This window comes from Vicugna pacos, chromosome 13 (assembly GCF_048564905.1).
Source record: "Vicugna pacos chromosome 13, VicPac4, whole genome shotgun sequence".
NCBI lineage: Eukaryota > Metazoa > Chordata > Mammalia > Artiodactyla > Camelidae > Vicugna > Vicugna pacos.
In genome coordinates, this window is record NC_132999.1 from 20347600 (window position 1) to 20371120 (window position 23521).

The following is a 23521-nucleotide window of genomic DNA, read 5'->3' on the forward strand; positions in this document are numbered from 1 at the left end:
AGAGGTTCTCAGCCTTGACCCCTTGCCTTCCAGTTTCTTGCCCACTATTTTCCAAAAATCAGAGAAATATGTTTGTTGTGCCTGGATCTTGACCATCACCACCTGGGAACAGTTGGATCCACTAGCTGGTAGGTAGGGTGGAGGCATCAGCAGTCCCACGTGGGCCAGGGCAGGCCAGTCAGGGTGGGCACTGCCATAATGATGCACTAGGCTGGTCCAGGGCTGCACTGTGACAAGGGAAGGCTTAAGCCTGGCCCAGAGAACACTGAGTAGGGCCTGGAGAGAAGGGAGAGAATATTTTTAAGCACCTAGCGTTTTCTAGGCAGTGGGTTAGACTCTTTTCAGTCACAATCACATTAAATCCTCACTGACCTGCAAAATAAAATTGCTGTTCTATAGAAGAGGGAACTGAGGTCCAGAGAGGATGAATAAATCACCCAATGCCACACAGCTATTAAGAGGTCACTGGGGCGTTGGAAGTCACTGACCAAAGACTAGCCTCTTTCCATGACACCACGACTGCTGTTTTGAAATGAGTTACTTTATCATGAGACAAGTCATCCTCCCTGTCATCTCAGGAGTCTGAAGAGATGGTCAGATTCTCCAGACAGATTGGGGGTCCTGGTGGAGGAGGAGAGTCCATGTTCCCCAAGGGCTCCACTGACCTGGCCCTTTCAAGAAGATGCCCATCTCCTCACAACCAGGGCCCTCATCCCTGCGGTTCTTTCCATCTGGGCAAGGCCTTTGGCACTGGGTACCCTATCCCTCTTCACATGACCCAGCACCCAGCTACTGAGACCCACCTCTGCTGCCCCAGGCCAGGCGCACTGAGTCAGAGATGTCAGCACTGACATCTGTGTCTCCCCAAGTCTGAACCACTGACTTGTTTTGTAACTATCTGCCTCCGCTTCCTTCTTCCTTCTTGGGCTCGTTGGCACTCACCCTCATTCACAGGCACCCTTGTTCATGAAATATCATCTGCAAATATGGGAATCTCTGCCCCAGCCCCACATTGTTGATATCTCTGGAGTTGTTTATAAAAATATCCCTGGCGCTCCCTGCCTGGCGTGGGCCCGCATCGTGTTCCACTGGCAGGCAAGTTTTACCAGCCCGATAAGGAGTCCTTTATTTGCCCTTCAGGGAAGTTATGACTCACATCACCAGCTTTCCTTCCCTTCTGAGAGCTTGTGTTATCCACAAAAAGGGCCATTATAAAGGGCATGGAGAAGACGAATCTCAGTCCTCGGTTTTGTACATTTTCTCTAGGACACAGTTGAATCAGTGATAACTTGGGACCAATCAGTTTGAATAGGAACTAGTTAGTTTAACTGGAGGATGGTTATCTCAGTGACTTGTCTATTCACCTTGGGGCTGGCTAGTTCAGCGAGGGACTGAATAGTTCAGGCGGGATCTGGTTAGCAAAATCAAGGGCTGGTTAGCTCCTGTTTGCATTGGAAATTAGCTCAGGGGTTGATTAATGTATTTTTCTGGCTGAGTAGCTCAACGTGTTATAGCACGAGGCTTGGGAGGACAGACCTTGATCTTTATCTCCCAGAAAGCAAGTCAGCATCCCACCGCGAGCTTCACCAAACACAGACCTCAGGTCTAACTGCAGGGAGCCAACAGACAGGTGCAGGGAGTATGAACGGGTCCCTGCCACACAGCGGCATCACAGAAAAGAGCTCACACTGTCACTCATCTCTAGGACACTAGGTCTCTGCACAGACAAAGAGAACAGTCACAGGAAGCACATGAGATAATCACGTTCATCCCTGCATTTATTCAGCAAAGCTTACTGAGCATCCACTCTGCTCCGATGCTGCCAGGTACTGAGCGTGCAGGCAAGACAGGACGGTGCACACCGTTTGACGGTATTTCCCAGCCTTCCCTGCAGCAAGGCGTGGCCACGGGACTAAGGTTTGGTCAGTGCAATGTGGACAAAAGTGATGTGCAAAAGTCCCAGGAATGGCCTTTAAAGTCTCCTACACAACCCTCCACAGTCTTCTCTCTTCCTGTGTTTGCCAGCAGAGGCAGAAGGTCCAGAAAAGGACTTGGAGATCCTACAGGAGCCACAAAATTTATGGAGCTTGAGTCCCTGATCACTGCACAGAACGGAGGCCTCTCTGAACCCCAGGCTATCTGGACTTGATACGAAGAGAAACACATTTTCATCGTATAAAGCCACCAAAACTCAGGGCTCGTTTGTGGCCTCATTTAAACTACCCTAACGCACAGTGCTTCACCTTTGACTCACTGCACTCTCCGCAGACCTCACCTCTGTCTGTCCCGAAGAAGACAGGCCACGCAGAGAGCCCTCCGACTTCCTTCTGCTACATCCCTGACCGGCCTATGCATCTTCACCCTTGCTCTCTTCACCCTACTCCCACCAGGTGAATCCATCCACCAATGCCTGATCCCATCCCCCTGTTTCACACCTGCCTTCTGTTAACTATCCTCTGCCTGAAAAATATACATTCAACTCTCCTTTCCTTAAATAGAAAAGAGTTCCATCTGGAAGTTGGGTACTTGAGGCAAGTTATCCTCCTCATCATCCCAGGAGTCTGGAGAGACTGCCAGATTCTCCAAGCAGATTCAGGGTCCATGTTTCCTGGGAGCGCCACTGATACAGCCCTTTAAAGGGGAGGCCTATCTGCTGAAATAAGTCTGTAAAAGCGAGCTGTTTATCCATCCCACATCCCCCTAAAGCGGCCAGCCTGTTTGTCTCTGCCCCTTCACTACCACATTTCTGATGAACAGGCATAAGCTGCTATTTCTGTTTTGTCACTCATGGATTCCTTAACCCACGGAAGCCTGGATTCCTCTCCCACTGCTATCCTAATACTTTTCCTTTTTTGTACTGAAGTATATAGTCAGTTTACAATGTGTTAATTTCTGGTGTACAGCATAGTGATTCAGTTATACATATAAATATCCCATTTCATATTCTTTTTCATTATAGGCTATTACAAGGTATTGAATATAGTTCCCTGTGCTATATAGTAGGACCTTGTTGTTTATCTATTTTATATATAGTAGTTAGTATCTGCAATTTATCCCTCCCCGCTTTTCCCCTCTGGTGACCACAAGTTTGTTTTCTATGTCTGTGAGTCTCTTCCTGTTTTATACATAAGCTCACTTCTTATTTTTTAAGATTCCACATATAAGTGGTATCATATGGTATTTTTCTTTCTCTTCCTGGCTTACTTCACTTAGTATGACGATCTCCAGGTCCACCCATGTTGCTGCAAATGGCATTATTTTATTATTTTTCATGGCTGAGTGATATTTCATTATATATATATACCACATCTTTATCCAATCTTCTGTTGATGGGCATTTAGGTTGCTTCCATGTCTTGGCTATTGTATATAGTGCTGCTATGAACACTGTGGGGCATGTATTTTATTTAACTAGATTTTCCTCTGGATACATTCCCAGGAATGGGATTGCTGGAGCATATATAGTAACTCTATTTTCAGTTTTTTAAGAAATCTCCATCCTGTTTTCCACAGTGGCTGCACCAAACTACATTCCCACCAACAGTGTACAGGGTTCCCCTTTCTCCACACCCTCTTCAGCATTTATTGTTTGTGGATTTTTTAATAATGGCCATTCTGTCTGGTGTGAGGTGATACCTCACTGTAGTTGTGATTTGTATTTCTCTAATAGTTAGTGATAGTGAGCATTTTTTCATTTGCCTATTGGCCATGTGTATGTCTTCTTTGGAGAAATGTCTGTTTAGGTCTTCTGCCCATTTTTGGGTTGGGTTGTCTATTTCATTGTTATTGAGTTGTATGAGCTGTGTGTGTATTCTGGAAATTAAGCCTTTGTCAATTGTGTCACTTGCAAATATTTTCTCCCATTCCGCAGGCTATCCCTAATATTTTTCATTCAAAGGTCACTGATGACCTCCAACTGCCAAGTCCAAGGGTTTTTTCTCAGCTTCTTCTAGCCTAATTTCTCAGAAGCACCTGACACTTGATCAGCCTCTCTTCTAACAGGTTCTTGCTTAATACTCGCAGCCCTCCTCTCTCCTGGTTCCTTCTGATGCCCGTAAATGGAGGAATACCACCTCCCCAGCCTGTATTCTGCTTTCTACGATCTCTTTTCTTTCAAAATCCTCTTGTTTGGCAAATAGGGCTATTACCACTACTAATCATAACAATTATTAACACTTATTGAATATGTGTGACAGGTGAGTGCCAAGCACATCACATGCGTTGTCCCACCTCACCCCAACAAGAACGCTCTGGAGTTGGTGGTGTTATAACCCCACTCGACAGATGAGAAAGTAGAGGCCAAAAGCAGAGTTAAGGAACATGTGCAAGGCCACAGCTGGCAAGAGGCAGAACCAGACAAGGCCAGTGCTTGCCCAAGGGAAGCCTTCTATTTACATTTGGAAAAGGTCAGCGCAGCCACATTCCCAGAGTGCCCGGCTGGGTGAGTAGAGGCAGCGGCCAGCCACACGCACCCCGCAGGCACGCCCCTCATGCAGAACAGAGAGCGCAGGAGTGTGCAGGCTCTCCCGGAGCCAGAATTCACACCTTGGCCTCTCTGACGTCAGAGGCGCCGTGCCCCTCCCCGGTCCTCTGCCCCAACTTGGCAGAGCATTGTGAGAATTAAAACTAAACAGACCACAGATGGATATAAAGCTCTGGGCTTGGCGTTCAGCACGTAAGACATACATGCTCTAAAGTAGTTACTATGATTGTCATTATTCATATCACCGTTCTCATCCACTTGCAAAGTTTCAACAAGTGAATTTATCAAATACTTAATTATCTCTCACCTGCCAAGCCGGATGCTAGATACTGAGGTTACAAAGATGAATAAAACACTGTCCCTGCCTCACTGCATTAAAAATCTGGCAGGAGAGAAAGCCACACAAACAATGAACTAGAACAAGAAGCCACAAGTGCAGTAACAGAGGTGGTGCAGAGTGCCAGGTGAGCACAGAGTGGGGAGCATTATGCCAGCTTGGGGCAGGGATGGAAATGAGGGGAGTTTGGTGGCAGCTTCAGAGAGGAAGGGACATTTCCAAGCATCTGGACCATGAGGAGGGATCATCCAAAGAGGGAAATTGCTTGAACAGAAGCAGCATGCAGGTGGGCAAGGACATGGTGTGTGTGACCTGAAGTTGGCCCTTGGCAATGGGAAGTCATTTAAAGCAGTAAAGCAGGGCTATGACGTGGTCAAACCTGGTTTTTAGAAAGAAAGCCCCGACATCTAGAATAATGTTTGGCACACAGTAGGTGCTCAGTAAACATCTGATGGATGAACAGCTGAACGGAAGAATGCAAGAATGAAGAGCCTGAAGGAAACCTCTTCCCGGCTAAGCACTGAGACATTGCACGTGAATGTCAACATCCTCCGGGGTGGTGTAAACATGCACGCTCACGCATTTATCATAACCTGCTGGTGGAACAAACTTGGACTTGGAGAATGTTAGCACTGGAGGGATCCCTGATGAGGAATTGTTTCTGTCCAATCCTACCAGCCCAGAAGCTGAGGCCCAGAGAAGGAAGCGGCTTGTTGAAGGGACTTGTCTCCAGGCCCAGCCACAACTTTGGCTTTTGCATCATGGCTATCCTTGCAGCTGATGCCTACGTTTCCCATTTGATCGGGTGCCCCAGTCAGGAACTCTACCTCTGCTGAGCACACCCCTCATGTTTCCACCTCATGTCTTGCTTATACATCAGTGCCCCTGCCTGAATGCCTCCCCTTGTATTCTTTCCAAAGAGTTGCCATCCTTCAAGGCTCTTTTCCTCCAGGAAGCCTCCCCTGATTACCTTGGCATGAAGTGATCTTCTTCTCCACTTGCATCAGCTCTTGAATACTCCTTATGTGCCAACAACTGTGCTCAGCAATTTACAACCTCTGTTACACTTCATCCTTGCAGCAGCCCTGTGAAATAGGGGCCGTTGTTATCTCCCGTTCACAGGAAAGGAAACTGAGGCATCATCAATATAGCAAAAGCTAAGAGTACTCCAGAGAGTGGACTAAACACTCTTTATGGATTCCCTCGATTATCCACACAACAGCCCCATTAAGTGGCACTGTGACTATAATTTCCATCTGACTGCTGAGAAAACTGAGGCTCAGTGAACTGAACTTGTCCAAGCACCTGCAGAGATGAGGGGCTGGTTCCAGAAGCAAACCCGGCATTCTGTCTCTAGAGCCCCACTGGCTTCCCAGTGAGGCTGAGGACCTGCCCAGAGTCACCCCAGCACAGGCAGAGCCAGGGAGCCAGCTGCCCTGAGCACCCACACTTCATCCCCTGTGCTGGACAGTCTTTCATCACCCCAACTGCCATCCAAACCACACTTGGCTCTTTCCATTTGTTATTAAATAGCACGTTTGTGCCGGTATTTAACTTCTCTAGCTGGACTGCAAGTGCCTTCTGGACAGAGAATGTGCCTGTGAGCTCTTAGCAACCCTCAGGACTCCAACAAAGTGCCAGCAACACAGGGGTGTTCACCATTATTTATTACTTGATTGATTAATGAGACAACTCAGCAACGGGGGTCATCTTGCATTTTCTTGAGAATGGAGAGGTTTGTGAAAGTCAGCAACTGCAGATTCCATTTACTTTTCAAACCTTATAAAGTAGATCTTACGACAAAAATATTGATCTTATAGTCATGTGCTCAATTAAAAGAATACTGAAATTTATATTTCTCTTGAAGGTGGGTTGCCTTCTTTGAATGCCATCCTTACCCCTAGAACTATCAATTACTTGTTCTATATATACTGCAGATCAACTGGTCCATGAAGGCACATTATATCTTAACACTGAGGAATGTTTTTGTTAGGTTTTTGGCCCCCTAGACTCTTGTCGTTATAGCCTAAATCCCATTGCTTTTATGCTGGACCTGATTTCTTTATGTGAATTTCCTCTCTCACTAACCTAAGAACCTCCTCCCTGAGAACACATTGTAAAGTTCTGAAACAGATTTCTACCAAAAAAAAATGTAAAACAAATTTTTCTTCACTGCCAGGCTTTATTTCCCCTGTTCCTGTAAGAGGTTAGATGTTTTCTGCAGGTGTCCTCCTCCAAACTCCAGCTTTAATCTGGCATGTGGTCGCCCCCTATTGGTGACAAGTGGAGAGTGACTTGCTCTGGAAGGTTAGGGCAGAAAGTATCTTGCCTTGAAAATTTCCCGATGCCTTTGCAGCTGAGGTTTTGTTTGCAAGAGTAAATGTGCCAGCCCAAAACAGACATATTGTACTTACCGAAATAAAAAGCTTCCCTGCAATTCTCAGACCCCTCCAGGACTACCTGTACAACTTTTACATTCTTTTTCTCATACCTAATCCTACGGTCTTTCTCTCAGAGCTGCTCCTGAGGAATTGTTTTGTTCATCTTTGTATCCTCTGCACATAGCACAGGTCTTGAGACACAGTGAGTACTCCAGAAAAGTTTGTTAAATATAGAAAATAGTTAACCAACAAGGGACTACTGTGTAGCACAGAGCACTATATTCAATATCTTGTAATAACCTATAATGGAAAAAAATCTGAAAAAGAATAGATTTTTATATACATGTACAACTGAATCACTTTGCTGTACACCTGAAACACTGTAAATCAACTATACTTCAATTTTAAAATGAACAAAAAAGAAATTAAAACAGGAAAAAAAACAAAAAAAGGAAAGAAAAAGTTCATTAAAAACAGGAGTGGATAAATTAATGGAAGCATGAGAGGATGGGAGAAAGGGAGGGAGGGAGGGAGGGAAGACATTCTCTAGGCCCCTCAGTTCATGGTGAACTACAGAGGACGCACTGGGCTTATAGAGTCATTCAGTCATTACCAAGGGCTTCAGAACTTTCCCCAGCAGATTTTAAAAGCAGGATAAAACCTTTTTCCCTTTCTCCCTTTCTCCTGTGGCTGAGTGGATAAAAGCCTGGTATTGTTTAAAGTGTGGTCATTAGGGTCTCAGACTCACAAGCTGTATTTTTCACATTTTTCCTTGAGTTTCTCGGTAATTACAGGGCAGCTGAGGTCTTTTCTCTTTTCTAGAAGGCAGAGTCGTGGCGACTAGCCCTGCAGAGCTGTGGTGAACATCTGCAGGTTGGACTATTCAGCACCAACCTCCCTTTCCATTAGGGGGATGCCTGCTGGGGGAGCCCAGGCGGAGCAACGCCCTGCCTCATCCTGGCCCCCTGGCAGCCATGATCCTTGCAAGGAACCCAAGATTCGCCAGCTGAACACTCTTGCTTAAATTATTTCTCCTCCCAAGTCTCAGACTTTTCATCTGTACAGTGAGAATAACAATAATAAGGCCTAACCCATGTATAGGATAGAAGCATTTGAAATTGTTAATATTTAACCATTCAGACCTGTAGAAATGACAATTCCATATGGTGCAACAAAATACTTAGGATTAAATAAAATTATCCACAGAAAGTGTTTACCACAGTGCCTGGCATGGAGAGATCAGTAAATCTGTCCCCAGACTAAGTTCCAGCAGAAGTTTTGCAAACTTCACACACTTAGGACATTGGAAATAAACGTCAACAGTTCTTGGATAGAAAGGGAAGAGGTGATGAGCTCACAGACATAGAGAGAATGCAAATGATTTTTTCAATTAACAGTATCTCTCATGCACCTGCTCTGTGCCAACCACTCTGCTAGCTGCTGGGGATGCTGACAAGAGCCCGACAGACCCCTGGGGACCCTGAGAGAGAGACATCAGACTTGTATTCAGCACTGTTAACTGCAGATGAAGAGGAAAGTCACTTATGTGTGTTCTCCCACTTCATTCTCACAAAGCCATGAGATGGGAACTAGTTGTATGTGTAAATGAGAGAACTAGGTTGAGAGTTTAGCAAACGTCCAAAGACAACAGCCAGTAGAGGATGAAACTAGATCTAGAATCCAGATAAGCTAACCAGGGTGCTCAACGGTCACAATATGTCAGCACGGTGGGCTGGAAGCTTTCCTGAGGGCCACCAGAGCTCTGAGGCCTCCTTCTCAACCCCCTTGCTTCTCCTGGCCCCATCCCCACCTCACCTCTTCTAAACATCTGATTGGGTAAAACACTGCCCAATCCACACCAAAGGGTTTGGTACCTAAATCAGAGACTCCTAGTAATTCTGAGTCCAGGAGACAAAACAGCATCAGTCTGGCAGGACTTCCTGGAGATCTGCGGGAAGCCTTCTGGCCCTATGTATTTTTTAGCCTCTCCAGCTTGAGCTGGTTTTAGAATTTTCATGTCTTGTCTTCATCTCCATCCAATGGGGTCCCAAGACCCCCAGTCAAAGTTGTCTTATAGTTATAACCAAATGCCTGAGGCGTGGAGAAGTTATTGGCCCTGGGTGCCCTGCCATTGCACGCTGCCCCTCTGTTACCTCTTCAGCCTTTGCTGTGGCCTTTCTAAAATGGGTGCAGCTGTGGATTCATTAATTTGGTGGGAAAATACCTAATGCCAGCTGTGTCCAAGCAATACCTTAAGGGTACAGAAGTTGCTGGTGCCCACCTGTCTCCCCTCGGGCCTTCCCACGTCAGGGTGAGCCGGCCCCCAGACACTCAACATCTGCACCTCTTTGCCTTAGTTCTTCCTTTGCTTTTGTTTGTTTTCTAATGGAGGAAAACTGCTCTGCCTGCTACAAGGCAGGACAGACAAGTCCTAGAACCCATACTCTAGGGGGCTGCACTCCACTGGGGGTCTGTGGGAGCTGGTGTATGAATGCTGCAACTCCCAGGCTCCCGGGGCAGGACAAGCCAGAGGCAGGTATTCTGCACTGGCTCCCAGAGTCCCCAGTGGGGTCCCATTTCCCACAATGGTAAGGTCACTGATTGAAAACAGATTCTTCCTTTGCTTTCTTTCCTCCCCTGCCTCACCTCCCCACCCCCCTGCTGGTGCTGGGCACCTCCTAAATAAGCTGTCCACACTTTCCGGGTCTTGGAGTCGGCCTCTGGGGAAACCCCAATCAAGGCCAGCTGTACACAGAGCTCACATCCTGCCCTCGGGGACACACTCAGACGGCAGCCACTTGCTGTGCCTCCAAATCACTCTTCTCTGATTATTTATTCAACAGTTATTAAGGGAAGCTTGTGATTTCCTATGGATAAATGTTATGAATAAATACTGCTTTCCTACGAATAAATACTATTTACAGAAACAACTTAATTACTAGTTCTTGTCTACTGGCTGAAGCAGACTCAACGTTCAGGAAAATTGGAAAAAATTTCCCACCTTTCAGAATTCTGGTTCTGTCTTCAGTTTTCTTTGCTGCCTTCCTGAAGTGGACTTCTCAAGGAGGTGCTTTAAAGGATTTCTAAATTTAGCTGATAAAATGGTCATAAGTTCCCAGTAAAGAGCACTAACCATGTATTCACTCTACGGTTTTCAGAACTTCATCAGACTGTGACCAACTGTGGATTTCACAAAAACTCAACGGAGATTGGCCGGGGCTAGCAAGGAGCATTTTTCACTCCCAATGACGGATGCCATCTCCCTCAGGCGGAGCAGCACCAATTTCTATTTGGCCAATTTAGTCCAATGATGTCTTAATCCCCTGTACAGATCGGCATCCTGGCTGGCTGCTGCCTGGCCTGCCCATTCGTTCACCTCCGCCCATCCCCACGGCGCTCTGCCTGCACTGTCTTCTCTTCGGCGCCCTTACTTCTCGGCATTAAGAGACTCTGAAGACAGCAGAAGTTTTGAAGCGCCAGGGCCAGATGCTAAGGTGAGTCCCACTGCACGTCACTGAGACTTAGGACATGGCTTCTGCACTGCCTTCCTCTCCACCCCACCAGTACTCCTTCCCCAGACCCTGGGTGGGAGCTATCCTGCTGCCAGAACAATCTGAGAGTCACAGTGATGGGGAGAACCCCAGGATGTGAACAGTCCTGCTGAGGCTTCCGAGCAAGAAGGCACATAGGAGACTCTGCCTGCAGCAGGTTCTTGAGGAGTTACTGAGCGTTTCTGACTCTTTTTTCTAGACAACTGAGAGAAGTGGGTGAAACACTGACTCAATGTGACCTGACAATTATTCATGGAGAGTCTACTGTGCCTCAGCACCACGTGAGAAGCCATGCAGGGGGAAGGATGCTGAAGATGTATAAGATGTGGTCTGTGCATTTGAGGCATTTATAGGCTTCCTACCAAGGAAATGATTTAAATGCAATTACACAATTAATTTTAACTAATTAATTAAAATCTAATCAACTTAATTTAATTAGAATTTAATTAAGTTAATTGAAATGAATTAACAGCCTGAATCTAATGGTGGTAGTACAGACCACTGGTCCAACCTTTGGAGAGGGAGGGGCAATGTGGAGAGGACAAGAGATAACTTTGATTAAGCACCTAATACTTACTATGTAATTCACAGTCAGCTTCTCAGTCAACCATTCAACCATCTTATGAGGCAGAAATTATCATTATTACCATTCTTATGATTATTATTTCCATTTCACAAATGAGGAAGCCAGAGGCTCAAAAAGAGCAATTTGGTTACACAGCTATGGAGGAGGCCAAGCTGGGATTCAAGCCCATGTCTGTCAAATTCTAGGTCTTGTGTTCTTCAGTATTACATCCAACCCAGGGTTAGAAGGAGTTCATTTGGATTAATGTAGTGAGAGAAGTCCTCAAGGGACACGAAGGATTTGAACTGGATGTGAGAGTTGGGGAGGATTTGGATGGGCAGAGAGGAAGAGGGAAGTCACTTTGAGTGTGCGAAGCAATACAAAGGTGATGTTCCATAGGATGTTCAGCACCTAGAATAGAGTCTGGTACATGGAAAACTGTAGGCTGTGTGGGTGGGTGGATGGATGGACAGGTGGGGGGGTGGGCAGATGGAGGGGGAACTGGATGAGTAGGTGGGAAGGAGGATGAGTGCATGAACAGGCGGGTCAGGAGGTGGATGGATGAAGGAAGGGATGAATGGAAGGGTGGGCAGACGGGTGGATGGATGGAAAATGCCACTACATGAAAGGCATGATGGTCACTTGCAAAACATGAACACAGAAATAGGAATTATTTTTAATAAGCATATCAAGATTTGAACTTGAGAACTAGTATTGTCTCTCAAATGTATCAGCCTAGAGAGCCTGTAAACATATTGCCAGGAGGGTTCCACCTGCCTTAAGAGTCAAGATAGTTAAGATCAAAAGTAGTTTAGGTAGTTAAGATCAAAGACCTTGATTTCAATGTGTATTTCACTATTTCCTAGCTGTGTGACTTTGGGAAAGTTTCTTAACTTCTCTGGGCCTTGGCTTCTTCGACTATATAATGAGAATAATACCTTACAGTATTCTTCAAAAGAATAAATGAACCAATGCATGTAAAGCTGTTAACATAGTGCATGGCATTCAATAAAAGTTAAGTAAACCTCCAACATAAATATATACCATGGGGCTAATTAACCTGGGGCTTTTTTGTGGCCAGGAGCCTACCTGACAAGCAAGATCTATCATTTATTAAACCACTTTCAGGGAGACAGAAGCAGCCTAGATTGAAGCATGCTAATTAAGGCTTCTAAATAAACACCGTGACAGGCCAGAAACCAGAATTTAGAGCCACCAAGCTTCTAAAATCTAAAAGATACTTGAGCAGCACAGGGACTTTAAACACAGAGATTTCTGGATAGAGTCATTTTGCAATCTGAGCGCACTTACTGTTTACTTAATGAAAATCAGGGGGTTATGGTTGGGAAAGAATGGCGTCCATCCACACGGACCCGGCGGTCTGCGGTCGTCGCAACTAGAGTGCGGCCACAGTGCGGAGGCACCGCGCGATTTACTCACAGCAGCGGATGTGGACCGTGGCTGAGCCCCTCGGCTTTCCCCGCAAGATCCACCTTTTGGGTTGAGAGCAGGGGCTCCGGCGAAGCGACCCACAATGCCGGGAGGGCCGGCTGGCCTCCGAGGTTGCTTTTCCCACCCGAGGCCCCGGATGCTCCCGGGAGGGCTCCCCGCGTGGCGCCGCGCTGGCCGGGGGGCGGGGCCGCGCGTGGACCTCTAGCTTCTCTTACCTTCTAAGGCCTCTGTCTTGGTCCCTGAGGCGCAGGGGATGCTTCTGCCTCACCCCGGGTTCTAGGGTTCGCTCAGTGGTGTCTTGTTCTTGTGAGAGGAGCGAGGTCAGGACAGGCCTCTGCCTCCCTCCTGGTGACGTCACTCCTCCGTCCACGCCTTTCTCCTCCCCCAGGCCTCCTTCCTCGAACTATAATGGTGCTTCTTTCTCCCTCATCACACTGAGCCTCCTTAAGGACAGAGACCATGTCCTTCCTTGCTCACGATTGCATCTCCAACTGGCACATAAGTATTTGATGACGACGTATAGGAGGAAGGAGGGAAAGAAGGAAGTTAATTTCTCAGTGACCTTTGAGAAAGAATTATCTAGAAAAAAAGGGATAAGCCAGCGTTCGGTGGCCTGTGTGCCTTTCACATGATCCCAAATACAGCAAAGAGCATACAGTAGCTACTCAATAATTGCTTGTTACTTCATCCTGCCAGTTAAGATCACTAGAATGCCTATGTCTCCAAGATTTAAGATTTCCTGGAAAAAAAAAAAAACCTTTTTGGAATCAGCCACGGTGATGCTCCTTTTGGCAGCATCTCTGCATCACCTTTGGGGAAATAATGGGAGATGTTGCGACCAGGTCCAGGAGAGGGCCTGGAGCCAAAACCACAGAGGCGTATCCTCAAGCTCCCTAACGAGAGTGGCTGAAGTGAGTGTCAGGAGCTGGTGCCTCTGGAACAAAAGGAGTCAGAAAGGCAAGAGCTGGGAACAGGGGACCCGGGGTGGATCTATATGATGCAGGGGAGGTGGTCTGAATGGATCCCAGACTGCCCCCAGCAGGGCCTGCAGGTGCTTCTGGCGGTACAATAGCTGGATATGGTGGAAGCATAATGGAACGGTCAGGGTGAAAGGCAGGCAGTGCTGTGGGGTAGGTTCTCCATTCTTCCGGTGGTCCCCTCTGCTCCACGAGCTGTCTCATCCTCTCCCCACCAGGTCCCCTTGTTCCCTGCTGCAGCCCCATCCTCAAGGAAGGAGACAGCTGGCACCCTCACTCACATGGCTGTGCAGGGCTTGTGCCGGTCACTTGCCTGCTGGCCATGACCCATCCCCACCCTTCTCCTGCTTTACCCTGACTCTCACTGTGTCCCAGCACACGTTCCTTAGTTTTTCCTTTGTCTATAGGATTCTGGCTGGGTTCAGCCAACAGGAGGTGCTAGAGGTCAACAGAGGGCTTGGGCTGGGGAGAAGCCAGGTGTTTCGCTCCCTTTGTCTCAGCTCCAGGCAGCATCTTTAGCAGTGGCCACACCTCTTCTGTGGGTCCACGTCCCACCGAGCAGCCTTGTCTCGGTGGTCTCAGCTCTTGGCAAGCAGCCCCTGCTGTGGGCTTCTACTGATGAGCCAGGCCACGGGGCCCCTCCCACAGCCCTTCCTCCAAGGTTCCTGCTCCCACGAGGCAGCTCTGGTCCTGGGCTCTTGTGATACATCTCCTCCATTCATTCATTTCTGGGTCGCCTGGACTTCCTCTGGTTACACTTTCAGCCCTTCAGACACCTCTGTAACAAATTCCCTGAATTAAACCCCCTCTATTGAGTTCTATTTCCTGACTGGACTCTGACAAATACAGGCTTAATCTGTTATCTTTCCCAGTGGGCTGTTCATTTTAAAAGAAGAATATAGACTGAGGGCAACGTGTATCACAGAGGAATGAAATATCGGAATTTTACTTTACAGGCGAGGAGAGATTTAGGACTGTTGGCCTCTCATAACACATCATGTAAGTAGGTGTGTGAGTCTGCTGGGTCAGTTGGACTCTTGCATCACAAAGAACAGAGACTTGCTCCAAGTGACCACCACATCAGAACAGAGGGAAAAAAACAAGAGCTGACCCTGCCATCCAGCATGAACAGACACTGGAAAGCCAATGTAGACCCAAAGCTAGGACCCTGGGCTTGAGGTGTGCAGTGGGCTTGGTAACGGCCCCCAAAGATATCATGTCCTAATGGGACCTGTAAATGTCACTGTAGTAGTCAGCTCAGGCTCCCCTATCAGAATACCACACACCGGGTCGCTTAAACAGTAAAAACGTAGTTCTCACAGTTCTGGGGGCTCAGGAGTTCAAGATCAAGGTGCTGCTCAATTTGGTTCCTGTTAAGAGTTGTCTTCCTGGCTTGTAGACAGATGGGGTCTTTCTGTGTTCTCTCATGGGCTTTTCTCAGCGTGTGCACAGGGAGAGACAGCGAGTCTCTTCTTACAAGGCCACCAATTCTCCAATTGTGTCCACTAAGGGGGGATTAGGACCCCACCCTTATGACCTCATTTAATCTTAATTGCCTCCTAAAAGCCCAATCTCCAAATATAGTCACATTGAGGGTTAAGGTTTCAACATAGGAATGGGGGGAGGGGTGTCCCCACACAAAATCAGTTCATAGCAGTTACCTTATTTGGCCAAAGGACTTTGTAGATATGACTAAATTAAGGATCTCGAAGTGGGGAGATTACTCGGGATCACCCAAGTGGGCCCTAAATGCAATTACAAGTGTCTTTATAAGAGAACCAGAAGGCTTTTGGACACAGAGGAGAAGGCAATGTGACCACAGTGGCAGAATTGGAGTGATACGGCCACAAGCCAAGGAAAGCTGGCAGCCACCAGAAGATAGGAGAGGCAGAGGGGATTCTCTCCCAGAACCTCTGGAGGGAGCATGGCCCCAGACACCTTTATTTCAGACTTCTACTCTCCAGGACTGTGAGAATAAATGTGTCATTTTAAGCCACCAAGTTTGCCACCGTTTGTCACAGCAGCCACAGGAAAAACAGTACAAGGTGCGGCTCACGGCCTGCTGCTCTGCCTGGAGTGAGCCGCGCCTGCTCATGTCTGCTCTGCCCTCTCACCTGCTTCTCATCCTCTGCTGTATCTTTTCTCCAGCTCAGAGCCCCCGCTTCCTCACTGTTTCTGCTCTCTCATGATGCTGGCTTACACTGAGCCTGTCCCTGTCCTCGCCGGCTCCTGTCTGAATTAGAACCTCTCAGTTTAGGGAGCCATTATTCACTTCACTGTCTTCTGTAGTTTGTATTTTGCCTAAGGGCACACAGTTTGCCGGGCGGTGCATAGGTTGGCTGCTCTGAAGTCAGGGGCCCATCTGTGGTCCAGGTGCCCCTGGCCTGACGGAGATGTGGGAAGATGGCACAAAGGGACACTGGAACACGTAGGACTGTCTCTCCCTCGGAGGCTCTGGGAGGAGCGCTCTCACTTGACCAGGGCTGTGAGTGTGACTGATGGTGGGGCTGCCAGATCTGGCTCTGCTCAAACGTTTGGAAAATTTTAACCCAAATGATAGGCACTCGGTTCTGAGGCAGCATGGAAGAAATGAAGGAGAAAATAATCATTGGTCGAGCTAACGGTTCCTAACGAGGAATTGCCAAAAACTTAGAGGAGGAGCAGGGCCCTGGTTAAATGTGGCATTCTTTCTCCGTGTCATGTTAGTGTTTAGTCGTGGGACTGGGGCTGTTTGGATGAGGAAGAAACTGGTCTTCCTAATTTAATTGTTCAAATAAATTAAATTATTGAGTGGCTGAATGAGGCCTGTCTACTTAGTCAGCTCCCCGGCCTGCTGGCCGTCCTCTAACCTGGAGCAGGGCTTCGCAGAGGTTAGTGCCTTCGGGGCACCTGGGGGCTCCATGGGTGGGGAGCATGGCCGGAGACCCGGCTTCTCCCGCGAGCTCGCAGGCAGTGCTGAACTGCCGGTCTGCACACAGCGCTTTCGGTCACAGGGCTGAGGAGCAGATGAGTTTCTAAGGACCCAGTTCCATGGATGTTTCTAGGTGCGCCTTGAAAAACGTAACTGGGCCAAATAATCTGGGGAAAGAGTGGGTAAAACAAAGTTCATCAGGCTCCCTTACTCTCGGGATGTCTTGCCTGCTTACATGCCCTGTGACTCAAGGAGAGACTGATTATATGCAGTGGTTCCCAAATTTATTTAACCACGGGATCTGAGTTCCCATATATGTCAAATACTAGGATTGTATAAAGTATACTTCAGGAAATGCTTCTCTGGGAATCCAATCTTTACCCCTTGCTTTCAGCCCAAGGCTCCAGGGGGAGTTTTTAACAATGGGAAGGAGCAGGAAACTGCATTCTTGGCTTCAGAGCTGGGCTCTCCCTTCAGGCAAAGACTTAAGCCAAAGATTAGCAGCTCTTAAGACTGAAGAGTATGTAAAGTGTAGTATTGGAATAACACAAACCTAGGTTTGAGTTCTTGCTCCACAATTTACTAACTATATGACCTCGAGTCAGTCATCCTCTCTGAACCTTGGTTTCCTAATCTGTAAAATGGGGATATTAGTGTCTTCCTATTTGGTAGGGTTATGGTGAGAAATAAATGAGTTGAATGCCTGTAGAGGACTCAGTATGTTGCCTAGTACATTGTAAATGCCCAAAGGAAGCTCTTATTATTACAATGATGCAAAAAATGTCACAACACTTCATATGCACCCTATTTTTCACTCCAGTTTTTTTATTTTAAGTGAGAGAGAGAAGGAGACAGGGAGAGAGAGAGAGAACATGCAAACATTCTGACTTGGAAGGGAACTTGTGCTTTGAAGCTGACAAGTATAATTTGTCTTGAAACTGCCAAGCTCTTGGGTTGAGCCCTCATATTGGAAAAAAAGAGACAAGTGAGATTAATCTGGGGCCTTCATTACTTGCTCCATCTGGCCTGGCTTGGCACGGCCCCTTCCCTCTACAAACCGATTACTCCTTCAAAAGCCTCAGCAGAGTGGCCTCTAATGGGTTCTGACATGGCAGGAATGGTGCTCACACAGCACAGAGATAAGGGCCCCAGCACCAGGGCCAAAACACCCCCAGCGCTATGGCCCAGATGCTCCACCACAGAAGAAAGAAGTGAACTGAAAAGGAGCCAAGGCCTCTGGGCCAGGGTGGATCTCAGGATTTCCAGGAGCACCTGGTCCCCACAGTGGGTACAGCAGGAGCGAGGCTCACGGGGATGGGACTGGTGATCTGGCATATCTGACTGGGGCGTGTTCCAGTGTCCAGGGGCACTTTTTAATCTGGCTTTACAGTCACACTAGGGCTAGGGAGGTGCTTGGGGGAAGTGAAGAGTTGTTGTTTTTAGACGTTTGCCAGTAAAAACCTGCTGAGGAGCCATCTCACCTTTTCCCCCGTGCACGTGGCCGCCCCATGGTGGGAGGGGCTGTGGGAACGGAACTGACGTTCACTAGCACCTTCTATGCCCCAGGCAAGGTGCCAGGTGGTCTCTACCTTTTTGGCTCTATCACCAGCACAAGGCCGAGAATGAGGCATTACTGTTCTCTTATTGAGAGAAGGGAAGGCATTTATCCTGGGTCACCCAGTAAGTGACAGAGCCAGGATCTAAACAGAGGATGATCCTATTTGTGGGTAGATGTTGGTGGTTTGTGCTATTTTGCATCCTCAGTAGCAGCCTCTGGATTTGAGAGATTATGAGTAGTGAGAATCTTCCACAACCTCAGGAGGGACTGACACTCTCCTAGGAGACTGTAAAGCAAAAAGGCTGACAGGGAGCCTTGGAGCCACCCTGAGAAAGATGGAGTGGAGTTCTTGAACAGAGAAACTAAACCAGATCAATCAATCGATCCATCAAGGATTGTTTATCTTGGCTTCGGAGACTGCCAGTCTCTGAGACAAAGGCTCTGCTTCTGAGCTTCTGTGAACACGCAGCTCTTTCAAAGGGCCATGAACTTTGTCTGCTGGGGCCTGAGTTGTCAAGGCCAAGCCCAGTAGCTCCCAGGGCCTCAGAGAAGTGAGTCTGGGAGGCTTGGCGAGTCAGACTGTACAACACTGCCCTCTCCTGGGAGCAAGATCCATCTGGCCTGGCCAGGCAGAAATCCAGCTCGGAATACCTGACTAAATGACATGATAGTTTCTCTGCTCCCCAACCCTGGGAGCCTTCTGTGGTCACATTATGAATCAGGACTCCCAGTGTTTATTGATTAGTTAACAAAGCCCACGGAGATCGAAAGCATGGGCTTCCAAATCAAACACTGACCCATTCATTTCAATTTTTTTTTCATTCAACAAATATTTACAGAGTACCTGTTTTGTGCCAAGCACTGTGCTAGGCACGGAATACACAATGAGATCAAGGCAAATGGTCTCTAACTGCATGAATTTTATAGTCCAGTGAAGAAAATGGGCTGTAAACAAGCAATTGTCTTACTGTAAAGGGATTCGTTCATTATTACTGTGATGAGTGTTTAGAAGGAAAAATGCAGCATGCTGTAGGAGCACATAATGTGCAGAGGAAGAGGAGGACTCTGGCCTGGTCAGTCAGGAAAGTCTTCCCTGAGGGCATGTTCTACATGCAGACATGAAGGATGTGCAGGAATTAGCCAAGCAAAGTGATTTAGGAGAACAACATGGGTGAAGGCCCTGAGACAGGAAGAACGGGCTGGAGCATTTGAAGAACTGAAAGAAGCTCTGCACTGATGGGCCATCAGGGAGAGATAAAGAGCAGTGTGAGGTGAGGGCAGAGGAAGAGGCAGCAACCAGATCCCACAGGGCCTTAGAATGCCATGCTAAGGATCTGGCCCTATGTCAGTCAAGTCTCTTTATGTTACATATGACAAACTAGTGTAAGTTGAAAAGGTGATTTATCAGTTCATATAAGTGGGAAGTCTGGAGTTAAAGCTTCAGGTATGGCTGGATCCAGGAGTTCAAAGAGTATCATTAAGACTTTCTTTTTAATGAATTAATTGTCTTTGCTTGTTTCTGCATTTCTTATTAGTTGGCCTGATTTGCTCCTGCACTGACATAGTCTATCAAGCTGGCAGGAAAACTGTAACCAGTATTCACCAGGCCTGTTTCTTTACAATCTATGATTCAAAAGAAAGACAAAATTACCCTGCTATCTCCATCTTAAAAGGGAAAATCAGGGAAAGGCTCTAACTGGCTCAGTTTTGGGCAATTGCTGAGACCATTGGACGCACTGGACCCATCACTATGTCTACAGGGATGTGATGCAATGATTCGCATAACCTGGGCCATGTTCCTAACACTGGAGCTAGAATGAGGGCGGAGAGTGAAGAAAGGAGAAGGAGGCACCATGATAGACAGCCCCAGGGTCATATGGAATATGGGAGAGATTTCCCCAAGAAAAAGTGGTACTGATTGTAGAAGAGACGTGGGCAAAACTGTGGGACATACAATAACGTTGACAAAACACCAGCATAATTAGCAAAAAGCTACGAGAAACCACTGAAGGGTTGTATGCAAGTGAAAAACAAGATAAGGTTTGTAAAAAAGAAAAAAAAAAAAGATCACCCTGGCTACTGTAAGACTGGAATGGAAGCTGCAAGGGTAGGAACAGAAAGGACTTCAGATTCTAGGCAAACAGAACACCTCCCAACTACCTAGGAATTATCTAGAAATGCTCAATAAGCCACAGCAAAGAGCCTTCTAAATGCACAGTAGAAGTTGCAAGAAAGTACGAGAAATCCTCATGGGAGCAAAGTCAAGGAGGAAACTGAAAAACATACAGTGAAGTGAGTGGCCAAAGCTACTTTTCCTTGGAAAGTTCTTCCAATCTTAGGCAACCAAGAGACTTCTATTTTAATAGCCACATGGGGAAAGGCGAGAGGGTCTTAGGCCTAAACAAGATGGGTATTAGATCTGAGAACCTTGCTACCCCTGCCCACACCCCACATAAAGCAGGGGATTTTAGTGATTGGTGAAATAAAGGACCAGGAAAAAAATGTACCCATTGTCAAGGAGAGCTAATAAGACAGCATTTGTGTCTTGCTGGGCTCTGGGTAGGAAAAAAGCCATCTCCCTTGAGACTTTATAGACATAAGTCTTCTCATGGGTTTGGGGTTGAAAGTCATTCCATATTCATGGTCCTGAAATCTTACTTTAAAAAGAGTCTGGGGGTGGGGGGCAGGGTATAGCTCAGTGGTAGAGTGCATGCCTAGCATGCAAGAGGTCCTGGGTTCAGTCCCCTGTACCTCCATTTAAATAACTAAGTAAATAATAAATAAACCTAATTACAACCCCCCCCAAACAACAACAACAGCAGCAGCAGCAACAAGAGTCTAGACCAGCCATACCCTGGGAGTACCTGCAAGAAACAAACACAGACTTCTCTGGAGACCCTTAATCGAGGAGGCCCCCACGGAGTATGTGCTCACAATCCCATGCTGAGGTTTTCAGCCATCTCTTTCCCCCTGTGATGACCACATGGACCGTTAGCTGGCCAGCGGCCACTAGGGCCTTCCTGACCCCTTCCCAGTCCACTTCTGATCTTCCAAGCATCTGTCCTCATGATTCCACTTCCTGCCTGGGGCCGGAGGGAGCCCACTCTAGCCCTGATACTTGCATCAATTCTCTGGCTTGGAACTTCTGCCTCCTTCTCAACCTAATTTGGGGTTTCCTTTAGTTACGAGGCCCCTGGCTGCCCCCTGTGGCAATTTTCCTCCCCCTCTTAGGCCCACCCTGGCTCTGAGACCCTCCATCCTGGCCTGAGCCCACCTGCACTATGCCCTCTAAGTCCACCGGGCCCCTGCGTGCTGGGCCAAGGCAGAGGCAACACGAGAAAGGAGAAGGGGATCCAGGCAGGCTCTGGGTTGGTCCTCACCCCAGTCTGTAGCATCTGGTGGAGGTGGTGCGGCCTAGTGGAGCCCCTCTGCCCTCCGCCGTCCAGGCCCGAGTCAGACAGTGGGTGTGGGAAGCTCCCCCGAACTGAGGAGGGCCGTCCCTGACGGTCCTCCACACACCATGGCCTGTGGCGGGCAGGCTGGCAACGCAGAACGCTGGCACTGAGTTCTGAGGTGGAAATCAAATACCTGTCTGACTTAGACAAACAGACGCAACACAGCAGCCTTTGTGAGAAGAGCCCCCAGCAGGTCGGGAGCACTGAGGGAGTGGGTTGGCGCCTGCGCCCTGCCCTGCGGGCCCGAAGTGGGGAGAAAGGCCCGAGCTCCCGCTGTCCTGAGAGACGAGGGCAGGGCCTTCACAGTCCCGGCAGGCCAGGCGCCCTTCCCAGGCAGCCCCGCGCGGTGTGGAGGAGGGTGAGCCGGGCCCGCGAGCTCGCACGTGGAGGTGGCTCTGCTACCAGCGGTGGAGAGAAGCTGGCTCAGGCCCTGGGGCCCGCCGTTCCCACAGCCCTGCGCGCGCACCCGCCTCCCCCGGGTGCCCGCGCAGAGAGTTGCCGCTGTTGGTTTACTTGCCTTTGTCCTTGACCAGCACTTGGCCCCCGTGTAGTGTGGTGGCTGGCACGGAGCATGGGCTCAATGAACAGCTGTAGGTGCACTACAGATCTCCATTTTCTTGCTGCAGACAAGGGAGGTTAGCCTATCTCTAAAGGACTTTTCTTGGCATGCAATTCAGAAGTGTAGACTCAGACCCGGGGCAGGAGTGTGGTCTGGCTCCACCACCGACTATTTCGAATTTGCAGCAGGTTATTTAACCTCCTTGTCCTTCATCTGTAAAGTGGGCGTAATATAGCATTCATCTCATGAGGGTGTTGTCAAGATGAAGTGAGGGCACCTGCAAAGCACTTAGCACCCTGCTGGGCCCACACTGGCCGCTCAGCACAGGTCAGACTCTGAGTTTATTTAGTGTCTGCACACATGTATCTCATCATTCATTTGCACAGCCATTCAGTTAATGAGCAGAGTGGATGCCAAGCACTGTGAACACAAAAATGAACGGAAAGCCTTCATACTGGAGGAACTCCTAGTCTAGGGGCACTCGCTCTGTGTTAAAATGAGAGTTCCTCAGACACGGGAGGCCACCCATCATACAATTCCATGTCTATGAAATGTCCAGATGGGGCAAATCCATAGAAACTTTCTCCTTTATCATGATTGTGAGACAGTGCAGAACAGGAGAACACTCAACGTTTCCATTTCTTTATCTGGGAAAATGGCAGCCTTCCTATCACAGTGCAGAAATGAAGTCAGAAACCAAAGGAGACTGAACTTTTATGAGATGGGATGTTTTACGAAACAACACTGTCCTGAAAAGCAGATAGACTGCTACCTTTCCGAGCCTTTCTGTCGACTGGAGAGCAGCACTCTGAGCCACAGAAGACGTGCTTTGGGGAAAACAGGTATTAGTCCGCACCCGCAAATCCGACTTAATGGATCCAGGCAGAGCTTCCACATTTGGTAGAAGACCAAACCAAAGCCCTCAGAAGTCCCCGCAGGACAAGCAGACAGACATGAGACACGCTCTGACTGGCTGTGACCTCACTTCTTTTGGATAATGACATGCTAGGTTTAAGGGGCTGCTGCTTGCTTCTGATACTAGGAAGGGAGGGGAGCCCCTCCGTCATCCAGAAGGACCTGCCTTGTGCCCTGCGAGTGTGGGGCCCTGGGCTCGCCTGCCCATCTGGTCCCATGGTGGCTGCTGGTCCGCGAACCTGCTCAGAGCAGGGCCTTGGGGCTCAGGCCTGCCTTTGATTCTACTCCTTGAAGAAAAATAACTCCTTTCTGGCTTCAGGCTAATTTGGTAGAACCCCGCTCCACCTACACCCCTCAATGAACTTCAGCAGTAGTGGG

At 48.1% G+C, this 23521-nt stretch overlaps 1 long non-coding RNA gene across 1 annotated transcript in view; it reads right to left on the reverse strand.

Annotated features, from left to right (window-relative positions):
- Positions 1–13061, reverse strand: part of LOC140700890 (uncharacterized) — a 30461-nt gene extending 17400 nt beyond the window's left edge. The window contains exons 1-2 of the long non-coding RNA XR_012079627.1: positions 12984–13061; positions 5790–5904 (exon numbers count right to left, since the gene is read on the reverse strand). This is a non-coding gene — a long non-coding RNA (uncharacterized lncRNA). The remainder of the gene's footprint in view (positions 1–5789; positions 5905–12983) is intronic.
- Between the last annotated feature and the right edge of the window lie 10460 nt (positions 13062–23521).